This window comes from Dermacentor silvarum, chromosome 4 (genome assembly GCF_013339745.2).
Source record: "Dermacentor silvarum isolate Dsil-2018 chromosome 4, BIME_Dsil_1.4, whole genome shotgun sequence".
Taxonomy (NCBI): domain Eukaryota; kingdom Metazoa; phylum Arthropoda; class Arachnida; order Ixodida; family Ixodidae; genus Dermacentor; species Dermacentor silvarum.
In genome coordinates, this window is record NC_051157.2 from 81,271,421 (window position 1) to 81,287,330 (window position 15,910).

At 47.2% G+C, this 15,910-nt stretch overlaps 1 protein-coding gene across 1 annotated transcript in view; it reads right to left on the reverse strand.

Annotated features, from left to right (window-relative positions):
* LOC119448722 (Down syndrome cell adhesion molecule-like protein Dscam2) overlaps positions 1 to 15,910 on the reverse strand; it is a 355,923-nt gene that overhangs the window by 232,418 nt on the left and 107,595 nt on the right. The gene's annotated exons all lie outside the window — the stretch shown is intronic.

The following is a 15,910-nucleotide window of genomic DNA, read 5'->3' on the forward strand; positions in this document are numbered from 1 at the left end:
CACGGAGATGCGTCAATCTCCGTGGTGGGTGGAGCTTTCAGTCCAGGGCCCAGCGGCGGTGGCAGCACTTTCGGCTCTGACGATAAGCTTTCGCTGATCCTCCAGTGCCGAGCTGGTAAGCACCATCTCCCACTGTTCGGGCGTTGCGTTTCGATTTGGGGAGTTATTGGGGATATTTTGGCATGCCCATGTGGTGTGGTAGAGGGTAGCTCGCTCTATACAAAAAGGACAAAGGGGCTGATAAAGGGTGGGGTACATCGCGTGAAGGAGCGTGAGGTGAGGATAGGTGTTGGTCTGGAGTTGCCTCCAGGTCGTGGCTTCAGCTCTGGTGAGGGATGTGTGCGGTGGCGGCATCGTTCTTCTCGAAAGGCGGTAGTGCTGCAGTATATCGTAGTAAGTTTGTAGTGTGTCTGGACTTGGGTCTTCTGGCGTCTCTTGCAGTGCCCGGTTGCAGTGACCTCGGGCGATCGTGTGTGCACGATGGTTTCCGCTGACGCCTTCATGTCCCGGTGTCCAAATTATCGTGGTGCGGGGTATTTCGTTGAGGCGATGTAGAATATCACATGCGATTTTATGTACATGACCGTTCACGTAGGCTCGACATGCTGACTGACAGTCTGTAAGAATATATAGTTCTTGGGTTTGTCTCGATGCCGAGATGGCGAGGGAAATGGTGACCTCTTCTGCTGCGGCGACGCTCTGCGTACGAACGGAGGCGGATACCAGTTCTTGCTGTCTGTGTCCAGCCACACTGATTACCATGCCCTCTCCATTCGGGTACATGGCCGCATCTGTCCAGCGAGCAGTGGAGAGAGTGCCGTATCTCATTTCTATTGTTATCGCTCATGCTTTTCTCCTGTCCAAGTGATATTCCGGGTGCATGTTACACGGAACAGGGGCCACCATTCTTTGCTCGTATAGGGACTTGCGGAGTACTTCTTGATGTTTGGTTGTCGCCACGGGGTATTGCAACCTTCGAAGTGTTGCTCTGCCTGTTCTAGTGAGGTTGAGGCGTGTGATTTGCGCATGTCGGTGTGCTTCAGTTAGTTCTTCTAAGGTGTTGTGGATGCCCAGGGATAGAATTTTCGTTGTTCCGGTGCCTGGAGGAAGGCCGGGGGCTTGTTTGTACGCTTTCCGCAGTAACACACTTATTTGGGCTTTTTCTGTTGATGTTAAGTTCAGATAAGGTGTCGCGTACGTGACTACAGACGATAAGGGCCTGAGTCAAGCGTAGTAAGTCTTCTTCCTTCATGCCATGTCTGTGACTGGCAACTCTATTTATCATTCGAGCTACGCTGTAGGCAGTTTGCTTTAGTGCGTTTACAGTGTGGTTATTGCGACCACTATTTTTCATGGAGACGCCTAATATGCGGAGTGTTTGGACTCTGGGTATATGTTTTTGGTTTAGGTGTATTTCTATGGCCTCTCTCTCTGTGCTTTTTCTTCTGGATTTCTTTTTGAAAACGAGGAGCTCGGATTTTTCTGCGGAGCATTCCAGGTTGCACTCTTTGGCGTATTCGGCGACAGCGTCTGCCGCCGCTTGCAGGGCGCCCTGCTGTTCTCTATCCAAACCTCGAGTTGTCCAAATGGTAATGTCATCCGCATATATTGTGTGACGAAGGGGCGGAATCTTTTGTAGATGCTCTGGGAGACATTGAAGAGAATAGGCGATAAGACTGAACCCTGAGGAGTGCCTCTATTTGGAACCTTTTTCTGTTTTGTTCTGAGGGTATCCACGCCTACTGTTGCCGTGCGGTCCATTAAGAATGCTCAAATGTAGTTGTAGATTCGTTCGCCGCAATTTAGTTGCACTGTGCATAATCAATATACATCAAAACTACCATAAAAATAATAGGGAGCGGGGGTGCAGCTGACTTCAGTGATTCTCTCCGCGATGAACTCACTTACTGCGATGGTAATATCATTCCATAGTGAAGTCCGCTGTCTTATTTTTGTTTGCCTGCTTGTTCCTCAAATATCTGCACTCACTCACTGCGGGGAAAGGGCAAAGGAGCCGCTGGATATAAGTTGGTTGGTTTGATGGACAAAAAGGGGAGGTGTGGTCGCAGAATAGTTTAATTGCTTAATTTACCAATTAAGCGAAATATTTGAGAAAACCTTTAATTACCGATGGTAAATTATGTGATTGCCGAGAAAAAAAGTGTTGCTTGGATAAATATTTAGTGAATTTGTCTTCTGTAGAATGTATGCAACTTTTTTTTTCTGCATGGTGTAGTAATGTGCCTAATTCGCTTGCGTAAAACAAAATTATATATATTTAGCTAGATCAAGATACTTTCTGATAAATTTCGTACTATTTTTTAGTTTAATATACTTGCAAAGGCCTTAGCACGGCTGTGTAAGAAATTCCAAACAATTGAGGTGTTGACGATTACTTTTTTGAGAATCCACTATGTCGCCATGGAGTCGCTGCAATAACCATCATTACTGATACTCAAGGCCACAGGGTAAGTTAGTAAAGAGGATAACTTTCGCGAGAATGCGAAACGTATTAACAATGTGTAATGGCGTACTGGAAGCTTGCTTGTTTTCTCCTTTAACCATGGTGCTTACCCACTGAGCTCTGCTACAAATATGAAAAGAACTATGACAAATAAGGAGCTTTCTCTTTCTCTCTCTCTTTCTGGACCGTCTCAATATTTTGCTTCTTCATCGCCTTCCTTCTTTTTTTTTCCGTCTTGTGTCGTCGTACATTAGAAAAGTGGTCTTTAATACATGGAATATTCCAGCGGGACCAGTAAATGATGACGTGAAGAAACCCCATTATCCAAGTGTTGTAGAGGTAGAAAGAAAATTGAAGTGAATAAAAGGAACACGTACAAAATGAGCATTATCATGCAACTGAAGGAACCGCTAACACCCCCCTCTCCCCTCTTCAAGGACTTGCATTAGCGTCAAGGAGCCTCCACAAAAGATGACGAATAAAAAAAAATCAAGGACTTTAATTCTCCTTTTTTTACGACGTCCCGCGCTAACATATTTGGGACGCCTTTGATCCCTAAAGTCAGCCGCTTTCCGCTCAGTACATAAAACTAAAACAATCAATGAAGACGGAAGCGAGTACGTATGCCAGCGACCGATCACTTCCCGACAACTTCAAACTCGCACCCCGTTCGCTCTGGCGCTGGATGCTGAACGCTTCTCGCAATTGCTGCCGACGTATCGACTGCGTGCTTTTATTTTTGCTTTTACTATTTTACACCTCGCAATACTGCACACCTATAGACAGTGCTACAGAGCGTGCCGTTCCCGGAGTTTTCCATAACCGTGAGCAGGAAAAGGAGCACCAGGAAGCAATAAAGGGCAAAGGGGCGGCCCCGCAAGGCGGGCCCTCATAAACAAGTGTCCGGGAGCATCCAGCAGACACTAGGTGTCACATCGTCGCCTAAATTTCCTCGTAAATTGGGGTCCCAAACCCTCCGAACGGCCATCTTTAATGGACGCCGGAGACAGTTCCTTTATGGCGCCTTCAAGGCAGCCTGTCCTCCACAGGACATACTCTAGGAGCTGTGCCTTTCTTCCGCTGTGCTCCAGGCGCACAGTGAGCGAGACGTGAGAGAGGTGGTGGTGGGCGAGGGGGTGGGATGTCGTGCCCTTAGGGGGTCCTTCCGTCGACGCCGAATTTTATGGGGCAGCATCTCTTGCCCGCGTTATAACTCGCCCGTGTCTGTATTCGTTTCTACATCTTTTTTTTTTCTTTTTTCGCATTCCGAGCGTGGCCTTCTTCATTATTATTTTTTTTCACCTCTGCATATACAGATCTCATCAAAAGAAAACAAATATGATAAGGTGCTTGACTGGCAGTAGTGAAAAAATTCGGAAGAGATGTTGGAAGCTTTCGTTTCTGCTTCCCTTTTCCTTGACCTAAAGATCTTTGTCGACGAGCAAACGCTGATCCTCGTTATGAGCACGTTTTGTGCTGTTCCTGGCAACATCTTTCGCTAACTTCGCCTCTCTACTTATACGGGAGGCGGTTAATTGGGAGTGATAGATTTAAAGCTCTCCCATGAAATGCAATGCCGTTGCTTGTAATGATAGTCTGAATAAACAATTGGGAGTTTCACAAACACTGTACTAAGGCAATTTAGCAAAATACACCAACTCTAATTAGGGCATTTCGTACGCGTAGACGAAAGCGTTCTCTAACTTTAGGTCGTGGTCAGCAAAGTCTGGGAATGTCCGCAAAGAAAATTTTCCTTTAAAAGTGAACCCGAATCCACGAATCTTTGCATAAATTCCATCTACGACTGTCCATTGTCACGGTGACCGTCTTGTTATCATGCCAATCTCTGTCATCAGGGGCAGGGCGCTGACGAGCAAGCGCGTGTGCGATGTTTTGCGAGTATGGGCCCTTAAGTTTCGTCAGGCTGCAGTCTTGGAGGAACTTCTCTAGCGTGGACGAGTACAGGGTTGGAGTGTGCGGAACGCGAATTGCTTAGTACTGATCAAACAGCAGCTCAGTGATCTTTCTCTAGATGCCCCAGTAGCCTAAGTGGAACAATCACCAATCACAAAAGGAAAGAGCACTTGCGACTGCACCGGAGGATGGCAAACATTCAGAGCACTTATTATTCCCAACCGTTACCACGATCCATGAGTGCCATCGCAAAATGAGAGAAAGAGAGTGGGATGATGTGTGCCGAGCCCTAACGGCAGGTCACCAGCTGATCTGGCCATCAATAATTATACCAAGGTATCCACGCTCTTTCATGCGAAGAACATTTCAGGGATGGTCTCGCTTGCTATCGAAGGTGACAGGCAGTAGGTGCTCGTTTCGACAGAGAAATTGAAAGAACGTGTTTTGCAGGATATTTCGTTGTTTGCCTCCAGGGTTGCTTGTAGAGTTCGACAGATTTTTTGCACAGTGCATAAAACGCACAAGCCGATATTGTCGGCGTAGATTAGAACGCCTACCGATTGTCGTTCAACCATACATACCAGAGAGGTAGACCCACAAGCGCACGGTTGAAAGAAAGTGGTGGAGAACACTGTCTTGAGTAACTGCGCAACTAATTCAAAGAATCTTGAAAGCCTATGACTGTCACCGACAACTTTGTTCACATGGAGCACAAAGCATTTTAATCCCTTTTCTCCGTGACATAAAACGTATGCTTCTTAAAAATTGTATTTTTTTTCAGCAGTCAAGGCGCAATATATGTACACTGTGCACCTCATTTCAGTGAAAGGAGTGAGCAACAGCTAACTGAAGAAAAGAAAGCGACGCGCCGCGTATGTCAGCCACAGTAGGCATTGAATACTATCACCAGTTTCTCAGTAAAAAAAGAAAAAAAGAGCAAGAGCCCTTTCCTTAACTCCGAGCTACGATAGATAGCTCGAAATTCACGTCTCTGTAAATTACAGGCTGTCAAATGACTTCTTGGTATCCTTATTTTACTCTCAGTGCGCACTCGGTGATTGCGTCGAAGGTGCCACAGTTCTTTAGCAAAGCGTTCAGAAGTTCGGCGGCGTTTAAAATCAATTCTTGCTTCCCAGCTCCTTTGTCTTCCTGCCCCTGCAGAAAGCGTTCAACTAAAGTTCGAGCGAAGAAGCAGCGGAGAGAGAGAGAACCAGACGTCGCTGACTTCTCCAGCTGTCGCTCTGACGTGCCAAGTCGTCAAATGACCTTCGTTGCAGCAGGAGCGACTAAGAGTCGCGCAGAGGAACAACGTGATCGCACCCCCTCCTCTGCGTTTCCCGATACCCGTTCCGTGACAGCAGGGAGCAACCGGCGACGTATGTCGATCGCTTTTCATAGTTCATCTAAACAACGCTGACAGCTCGCGACGTCTCCCATTCCGTCTCACTTTCCGTCGTCCACCAGCGAAGACCCTTCTCTTCTTTCAGCCTCTTCAAGCTTTTCCTAGACAATTCTCTCCACTCGCCCACCTTCTGCTCCATCGCGAGGCTCCCCAAATCTGCGGAAGACGGAGGAACAATGGAAATGACGTTCAGAGACAAAGGAATAGAAAGCGTAGGAAGGTTGACTGTCAGCCCGAGAAAGCGCCCCCCCCCCCCCCCCCTCGCTTCCACTGCTGATACAGGAAACCGAGTGACAGCGGAGACAAATCGGAACGAAAAGCGAAACCGAGATCCAGGAAAATGAAAGATAGGAAGAGAAAAATTGGCTCGCGAGAGAGAGCCAATGAGTCTCAATCGGAACGTATCGGTGACACATTGCCGATGCTTCGCCATGGAATTTCAGTTTTGCTCGTTTATTTATATCTCTAACTTTATTTTTTTTCTCACTCTCTTTTGGTTCTGTCACACTTCGAAGTTGTGTTTCGTTTTCTCGCCTCGATATTCCAGCTCGGCGCAGCAGAATGCTCACTTCGAGAGTCGCCTTAGGTTCTTGCCCACAGTGAAAGAAATCACCGAAGTTCAAAGTGAAGTATAATCAAACCTGACTGGTACTAATGCGCATTGACAATCTGCAGCGTATAGCTTTCAGTAGCTCCATCGTTCTCTACTTGACTAAGATTTTAAAAAATATATTGGGAACAAGTCTTAAGCTTTCGAGGGGGGCTCTAATGACGAACAGGAAGATTTGTTTCTTAGCAGTAGCAAAGAACTGGTATTTCCCGAAGTGTGGAAGTCGAATAATCTGGTAAATGGTTTCTAGGAGCTTGACTATCGAAACGATAATAACAGTTCGTTCAATCTGAACAAGCCTAATCCTATAAAAGAGAGAACCATTGCCTTGGCATGCGTTTACGGCTACTTTGAGAAAGAATATGTAAAGCGGAATGTAGTGAGGTTAACTGAAGTGTCCAATTGACTGGCCTACTCAGGTGAATGAACGACAGAAGAAATAAATATGAACACAACTCGCTCGATGTCCGCGGAAACTTGTGAAAACGCTGGAGTGAGAAAGCACGCCAGCGGCAGCGAGCAAATAGACCGTCGCGCTGGCTCTCGCTTCAACGCGACTTGAACGTCGAAAGCACAGCGCATACGAAGCTACCGGCACTCGGCGAATGCTCTTTGTCCCCATCGCAGATCGCTTTGAAGATGAGGCCCCCGCGAGCGCACACTTCGTCCGCATCGCAGATCGCTTTCAAGACAGCTCCGTGAGCACCAGCCGCGGGAGCAGAACACCCCCACCCCCTTCCCGTCTCCGTCGCCTCCTCCCCCTGCTTCGCGCGTGAACGAAGACCACGTGCTTCCGGCCGCCTTCCTCTCTAGCGTGCGCGAGATTAAGCTGCGGTTGCCGGCTCACCCTTGCACGCTTTAGCTCGCACACACAGAGCACGGTGCGCGGCGACGATTTTATCGCCGCTGGACTTTATACGGAACCTCACGGCGACGACGACGGCGACAGAAAAAAAGGCGCTTGATGTGTCCATTTATTTGGTATCGCAATAATAATAAGGATAACAGACAGTAGACAGCTGTAACACCTGTAACGCCTTTATACAAATAGCACCTGCGATACCTTGGTGGTGCAGGCTGGGCATCCTCTCTATGCCCTTCTCACATACTGTATACAAATAGCATAATCGCAGTGCTGTCCTCATAGTGAGAACTGATAGAACTGTAGGTACGCTACATATTTTGAATCTTTATTAATGCATAGAGTGTACGTCCGCAGCCATATTCAATACCTTTATCACTTCTGTACCATCTTTATATGAGGTCACTCTTTCTGCTATTTCTTGCCCATTGATTTGATCGCTTACACAATCTTCTTACCATTGCTTGCTCTCAAAGTATACATCAAATGTGTTTTCGTCCGTTTATTTCACTAACCTCGCTTTTGCTGCCACCTATATGCAGCTCATCGCTTCGAGCTGGTGTAGTTTTCGTATTTCATAACCATAACACTGCCAATACCATTTGAGACTTTCTTCTTTGACCTTACCTGCAATGACCCTAACGTTCACCATAACTCGTCTCAGGCTGTATTGAATTCCTTCTTTACTCTGTGCTCCATGCATTCGCCACAGCGTTCTTATTTCAGCCCCTTGAATATTTTGAATACAAGTCGTCCTCATCGGGATCGGCTCATTTACATGCAACATTGAGGCGTGGCCTTCTCACCTTGCCTTAATTGTAGGTTTTTCATATCCCGGGTCATTACACTTCCTCGGTACACTTGAATCTTTTAACAGGTATCTTGCTGCTCTGCAAAACTACCGAAAAATATTTCAGGTTGTTTCAACCTGCGTGGATTCTTGTAGTCGCTTGTCTTCTATTGCTGATATTCTTGCCTATTCTTCCACAAACGCATTAGAGTGGACTCTCGTGTTCATTGTCGTGTACATCGACTCTTTCGGAAACGAAATAACATCACTTCTTTTGACTTATCATGAGCCCACATTTTTTCTCAGTTACTCGGACTCCGGTACTTAAACATTACCGTAAGCTCAACGTCATCAGTGCAAAAAGTGCTTGCAAAGAGCCTGTCCACGTTGCTTCATCGGAATAGTTGTCATCTCTTTAACCGGGAAAAGATTAGTGGCGAAACCTATATGGGCAATACTGTCAGTTGGCTCACGAGCAGGACGCCACCTAAACCACAGCGGTAAAAGCGATGTGGAATTTATTCATTAAAATGGTGCTGTGACATCAAGCTTTAACACTATCACATCCTAACTGAAAGTCATGTTAAAACGACACCGTATTTTAAGCCAAGTGTATCTGGGCTATAGGACATTGTTTTCTCATTTAATGACTTATGCAGCAGTTTGAAAGGCAATCAGAGGCTCGAAGTGCATAGTTGCTAGGAACGAGATAATCCTGAAACCGTGGCGCCGTGGGTCGGCGATGTACAAAGCCACAAATTCACTGCCGTGTTTTTTGACCAACAGCCCATACGATCATTTGTGGCTGATTGAACGACCAATGCCTGTGTGTATATATGCGTGCGTACGTGCACAGTGTGAACATTTCTTCTCTCCTTCTGCTCGTCCTTCATTCACTTTCCCCCCTTCCCCATTGAAACGTAGCAAACCGGGCGCAGCGTGGTTAACCTCCCTGTTTTTTCCCTTATCAATTCCTTACTCTCTCTCTCTCTCTCTCTCTCTCTCTCTAGAATCTAAGGTTTCTGCACTCAATCATTGTGTAATATTCTGTGCATGCGCATGAAGTGTCTGTGCTCTCCTTCCTACTTACCTCTCTCCTTCATCCCTCCAACTCATTTCCTCATTCTAGGACAGCAAACCGGACATGTGTTTGCCCTTCGTTTCCGTTCACGAACTCACTAACACTTTATGTCGTGCTCTCTCAAGTGATTTAATGAAATTACTTCCCCGGCGTACTTGAATAATCACACAATACGAATGGTTAAACATATTAGAAAGCTTCGAATGTATCTAGTTCCTAGCATTTCCGACCTCCTTGCAGCTGTCTGCCTCGCGAGAGCGCTAGGTATACGACTACGACGGCTTATTGCTAGGCAGGACTGTGAGAGAGCTGATAAAGAAAATAGTTAAAAAGCTTGCTCAATATTGCACACGCCTAAATTCCGGCATTCAAGAATACCTTCCATGCGATGGAGAAAAGCTGTGGCTTTACATTTACTTGTCATAGTTATTGCTTTCTTAAAGGAAAAAGTTGGTTACATCGTTAATGAATGAATCGTTTGCAAAAACGCCACTCTAAGTAATTAATATCTTGATTACCAGAAAACAGAAGACTGCAGTGAGCTTTCTGTAATTATTGCGCACAAAATGGCTCAACTTAACGCTACTTTGCACCGTGCATAATATCGGGAGCAGTGGTACTCTTTCCCCCCCCCCCCTCACCTTTTCCATCCTCCCCTCGTGGAAGTGCACATTTACAATGCCCATAAAATGAAGAAAAGGACATAGCCTTGCGGAGTCTTACAAGCGCCCAGTAATTAAATTTTGGCCCCCTCCTGTAGCCTTCGTGTGCCTTAGCTTCACTCGCTCACAAATAAAAAAAAGTGCAAAGAGTCGAGATGAACGACGCTCTCAAAGCAAAGGCTCAGTGCGACGGAACTTTTTACCGCTACGTTTTCTTTCTTTCTTTTTTAATTCGTAAACTGCACTTAATGAACGTGAAATGGGAGTCGTTCATTAAAACGAAACAAGCAAAGGAAGAAAAAAAAAATCAGCCATGCCTTCAAGTGAAAGCATTCGGAAACGAATTACTTGCAAGCAGAAACAAGAAAGGAAAGAGAAAGTAACATGTGTGTGGCCGCCAAGCTTACATCTGGTCTCGCTTTTTTTTTTTTTTTTGCTTGCCTCGTACAACACCATGTTACCCCAGTTGAGTATTGAGAGAGCCATTTAGGTATTGAATTTTCAAGATCACGTAATTTCGCGAGAAAATCTCATACCGCAGCTCGCTCGAGCTCTCTGTCTGCGAAGCGACGTTTCTGTCGCTTTCTCACAGTTCATGTCATCTTTCGCCCAGTCCGAGCCTAGAAAGGTGCATTAGTCTGATTAAGACCGTCTCTTTCCGGCCTGTTCGTTTTTTCGCCCGGGATTCTTCTTCATTTCAGAGCCCGGCCGCTCCACTTTTCGCTTTCCTCGAATGTTTACCCCCACTGGCCAATTCCAGGGTGCTTCGCACGATAGCATTCTCCCTTCCCTTCCCTCCCCATTGAAATCGTTCTGCGCGCTGGTTCCGCACTAGTGGTGGGCGGCTTTTTAGTGGCCTGCTCTCCGATCATATTTAGTATGAACTGAAAAGCTACAAGCTTTCTTTCTTTCTACTGCTCGAAATCTGCTGACGTCAGTTACACGCAACCATGCAGGCGAATATCGGCATCTACGCCCTCATTCTCCGATTCACGCCGACACGTGCATATACGCCCAAGCACGTTTACGTCCATTCTAAAATTGCCACTATATTTGTTTCACTAGATTACATCGATGTCACGCGATGAACAACCTGCAACACCACCTTACCTAGATAACAACACCGACGAGTTATTCTCTAGAACGTGTTCTTTCATGTCACCATGCAGACAACAGCGAATGCTGGGTTAGTTACCCTAACATTGCACCCGTGATTGCTTTACAATTTCTCAGTACTGCCAGCTTCATGCAATCTCTGGATAACATGTGGTACCGGCCAAAAAAAAGTATATTTGTACTTGAGCAACATTGGCTGCACTTCTAATTAGTCGCAGCGCAAGTTTGTGGAGTGCTTGGGCAGGAAAAAAAACATGTAACGCTGCGTCGCTACCCTGGCCGGTTAATAACCACTATGCCATCTGAGAACCGCCGCCATATACAACTTCAACCGCACAAGCTGCAAGGATTTGAGTCGGCTGATGTCTTTCTCTCAGTCTCCAAATATACAGAAACTGAACACAGAGAGAGAAAGAGCGGTAGGCGAGTCATACTTTGTTTTTATTATTCCTCATTTCCTTGACGCACAACATTCCACTTTCTGAAGCAGCTACACTTTGCCTCTGGTTTACCCAGCCAATCCAAGAGACGCGCGTCTTCCCATGGTGTTGTTTCTTACTTGCATGTCTCCGCCGTTATTACCACTCTGCTGCTGGTGGCAGCATTCACCAAGACCCGCTCTTTTCGCGAACATCCTCGCTCCCACCCCGTTTTTTTTTCTCTCTCTCTCTCTCTCCTCTCTCTCTATCAGCCATCCCGGGCCACGTCGGCGTCGACGCCGGGTGCTGTCAACGCTCTCCGCGTATCTTCTGCCGGCGCCGTGCTTTTGTCCTGCGGTTCTTGATATTTATTTCGCCCTTCCCTTCCCGGACAACCTTCGGGTTCCACGCATTGTTGCGAGGACCGCTCGCTCCCGCCGCATTCCCCCGTCGACGCGGCGACGCCAGCAGCGGCCTGCGAGGCCCGTCCGTATCTCGGCCGCCCCGTCCGGCGAGTACCACTCGCATTAGCGGAGTTCCATTGTTTCCCGCTCGGAGACAGCAGCGCCTGAATGAATGCTCCCTCCCTTTCATCCTGTCCCCGTTCTTCACCCGCACCCCCGCCCTTCCTTACATCCTCCTCTCCCTACTTTCTCTTACATTACACCGAAGGGCGCGCACACGGCGGGCTTGCTACACGCACTGCCAACCCGTGGCCAGCTGCCTGTCGTACGCCTTACAATGCTGCAGCGTAACGCTGGAGCCGCGCCGTAAGGAAGGAAGAGGCCAACCGGTACCCCAGCGGCGCGGCCCCATAGGTGCAGGCGCCACCTGCATTCCTGGCAGAGAGTCATTCTTTCTGAGTTTGTGTGTAACTACTACCTCTGGATCAATGCGCTGATAGATAAGCGATGTTTGTCCTAGCAATTGTGATAGCGGTTCGTTTTTATTGGCGCTTTCCGCCGACACTTTCAGGGGAAACCATTTGCCGCTGTTACACTTGCGATATACGCACGTGCTTGTAATTGTCATTCTGGTCACGTACTTGCCACGCATTCTACATAACTTGATTCATTGAAATCCCTATGCAACACAGTACTCTAATCTCCGAGCACTGCATAGACATCGGCAGAACATAGGCGATTAGTCCCACATGCAACCAAAACATGTCTCTCAAAATCTTGTCCTGTGTACGTATTTGTCTCTAACGACGATGAATGCGGAACATAGTAGGTATGTTTAACGTCAAACGTCTCTGTTACGGTGGAGAGATCGTAGGCCTAGGTAAAGCTCCCTATTGACACACTGGCGACAGCGACGATGACTATATTTTTTACTTCGCTGTAGCGTTGTAGCATGACTATATCTTTTGTTATGCCATCTCTCTGCCGAATTATGAATGTTAATAATGAAATAATCAATACTCCGACCCCTGGCAGACCACTCTTACGAGCGACGAGGTTAGCCATGTGGGCTTTCGGTTCAAAGAAGGCGGATATAGCAACACCATAGCTGCCTTGCCGCTCTCTCTATAGGAGATCGTATCAGAGAGGCAGGGAGTCGCAGTGGTCAAGATGAAAGGTGAAGAGTGAAATTATGCCTAACCCGCCGCTCGCTAGACGCGCACGGCCAGGCAGTGGCTCTTGTTGACCCTTCGCCCTGTGCTCGTCTTTAATCGATACCGTCACTCGTGGTTCATTTCTAGAGTACAAGGAATTTACATGAGTAGAAAAGCAAGCGTTGGCTTCCTGCCAGCGCTTCTTTTTATTCATTATTTACCCTTAGACATTATTTGATCAGCAGCACTGTTTCTAGACGCTAACGAGAAACGAACAACAATGCACTGTACGAACGAATAGCCCAACCAGCATTACAATACCAGCGGCACTCGATAAATTTTCTACCGTCTGAACACCTGAGAAGGAGAAAAACGGTCACGGAATTGCGCAAATATTCGTGATATTTGGTTCTCACCAGTGTTCGTGACTGTATTTTGTGCTTTTAGTTTTGCTTCCCCTGCGAAGAGGAGTAGCCGGCGCCAATAGAGGCGTCAATATCTCCTTTAATTACATAACAACAACGACAACGACGTTAATAATAATAATAATAATAATAATAATAATAATAATAATAATAATAATAATAATAATAATAATAATAATAATAATGGAAGATGTTCTGAAACTACCCTGAATGGTCGAAGGGAAAAAGAGGGCAGGAAAATGAAACGAAGAAGAAGACTCACAAGACAGTATTACGAATGACTGCGCGTACACGTCACACACTGACTGCGTCAGTGTATGACTCGAATGTTTAAGCGTTAGCTGTGGTGTGAGCTAGGCTTTGTCGCCCCCGATTACGATCTCACCAAATTGATTGGTGGTATTAAGGTCCTGCTTCATCCATAGCATTTCAGTGTACAGGATATCTTATAGAGATAGAAGACGTGTCTTCATTAAAATTTTAAGGATGGGATGTGGTGTTTTCTTCTTGCTTTTAGCATCTGGAGGCAGAGAGTATGGGATGGGGGGCTGGCGTTTGAAGGGAAGGCTGGGTTTTCAATGAACTCTTCCAATCTCTCGCAGAACACAACTCGACAAGTGTCCGAAGGATTGTCTAGCTGTAGCCAGGCGATTTTTTAGGGTGGATTTATTCCACATATGTTTTCGGTCGTATTGGTAATGGCAGCGTCGACAAAACGCGTTCGCTGCGTGACTTCTGGTAACACGCTTTGTCGACGCTGCTGCCAGAAATACGACCAAAAAATCCATCCATATATCGTTCACGTTCAAACTACTGTGCTCCTCTCCAATTATCGAGCGTTCGCCGGCTTTCTAACCATACACTAGCGCAGCCGAAGGCATTCTGAATGTGGGAATGATTCTAAAATTATGAAGTTAGTATAACTATGAGAGCGTGACGTCGACGATGGCATGAAAACGATGGGATGAAGACGATGGCGTGACGACGACTGTATGACGAGAATCAGATGTCGAAGGGGGATCGACAACGATGGCATGACAACGGCGTCATTATCACAGTTGAATGACGATAGCATTATTATAATCAACTAATGAAAAAAGTCGCACTTTTACCCGATAGGCGATAGGAAATTAGTAGAGAGGTATACAGAGTAAGGATAGCAGTTTTATCGGCTGCATAAACTTGGACCAACCTCCTTGACTTGGACACATTCACTTACTAACTGAATTAACAAGCATGGTGTCCGTGCGCACAAGCAAACATGAATAGATCACACTCGATGACCGCAGACAACCACTGTCAAAACGCTGGCGTGAGCAAGCGCGGCGGCAGCAGCGAACGAAGGTTCGTGTGGTCTGTCACTTCAACGGAAACTCAGCGGCGAAAGTACGGCACATACAAAGGTAAGAGCCGTGTGGAGATCGCTTTCAAGATACGGTGCGCGCAACAACCCGGTGCCGCGCAAAATACAAGTACGCAGTTGCAGGCAGAGTAAAAGCCGCACCCTCTGCCTTCCGCGCTGCATTCCCGCTTTCCTTCTTTCGCGTGGGAGATTGAGTCGCCACTTCCACTTGCACCCGGTCGCAAGATACGCATTTGGTGTCGCAGCTAAAGGTTGCCTCCCCTCCTTCTCTCCGATCCCCCCACGGCCTTTCGTACGACAAAAGAAGTCGTGTTCGCTCGTGAAGCGAACGCATGGCTCGCTTCACTCGCACATACAGCATACGGCACGCGGCTACGATTTTACCGCCCTCGGACTTTTAGGGAACCTCACGGTGACGGCGACGGCGGACAGCGATGGCGGACAGCGACGGCGGACGGCGACGCCGACCGCAGAAATGCGCTTGGAGTGTCCACATAATTGCTATCGCACTAAAAGAAATGGCGGGGATGGAACGAAGGAGGCACTATTACGACAATGAGGGGACGACGAGGGTATGACGACGATGGACTGACGATAGTATGACAACGACGGCGCGCCAAACGACGGCGAGACGATGACGTACGGCTTGATGTCGATGGCACGTACCCAGTGGCACATACGTAGACGCACACATCAATGGTAACTGCAGGCTGCAGTATCTCCGGGATCGGCACACGACTGTGCAGGGCGCCAACGACGTAGTAAAGGGCAACAGAACAGAACAGTGTACACATACAGCATAATGGACAGCGTGTGTGTAAGCGGTCTCTCAGGCACCGGTCAAGGGTGATGTCATGCAGACGGGTTGTTTACTTCTATATAAATGTTTTGGCATCCAATCGGCCTAACGGGCTCTGATGAGACAGGCGTTGGCCATTGAAGCAGCGGCCGCGGCAGAATACCCGTTCGAAGCTTACTGTTTGTATTTGTTCTTTGCCTTTGGCCAGGCGCCGTTGCCCAAACTACGTCCAGCATAACGATTGGCAGGCGGCTTGTCGAATGAACAATTTTGTTGTAAGAATGTCATTGTGAATACAGGCCGAGGTTGCCACCAGTACAGAGAGTACCGTCTCTCGAATCACCGATCATTACTGCCGGTAAGCAGTCTACGTCTATTCGTGCCTATATATATATGCTCACGAAACGAGAAACTCTACAGTCACTACAGCGTGCATCACACGTAA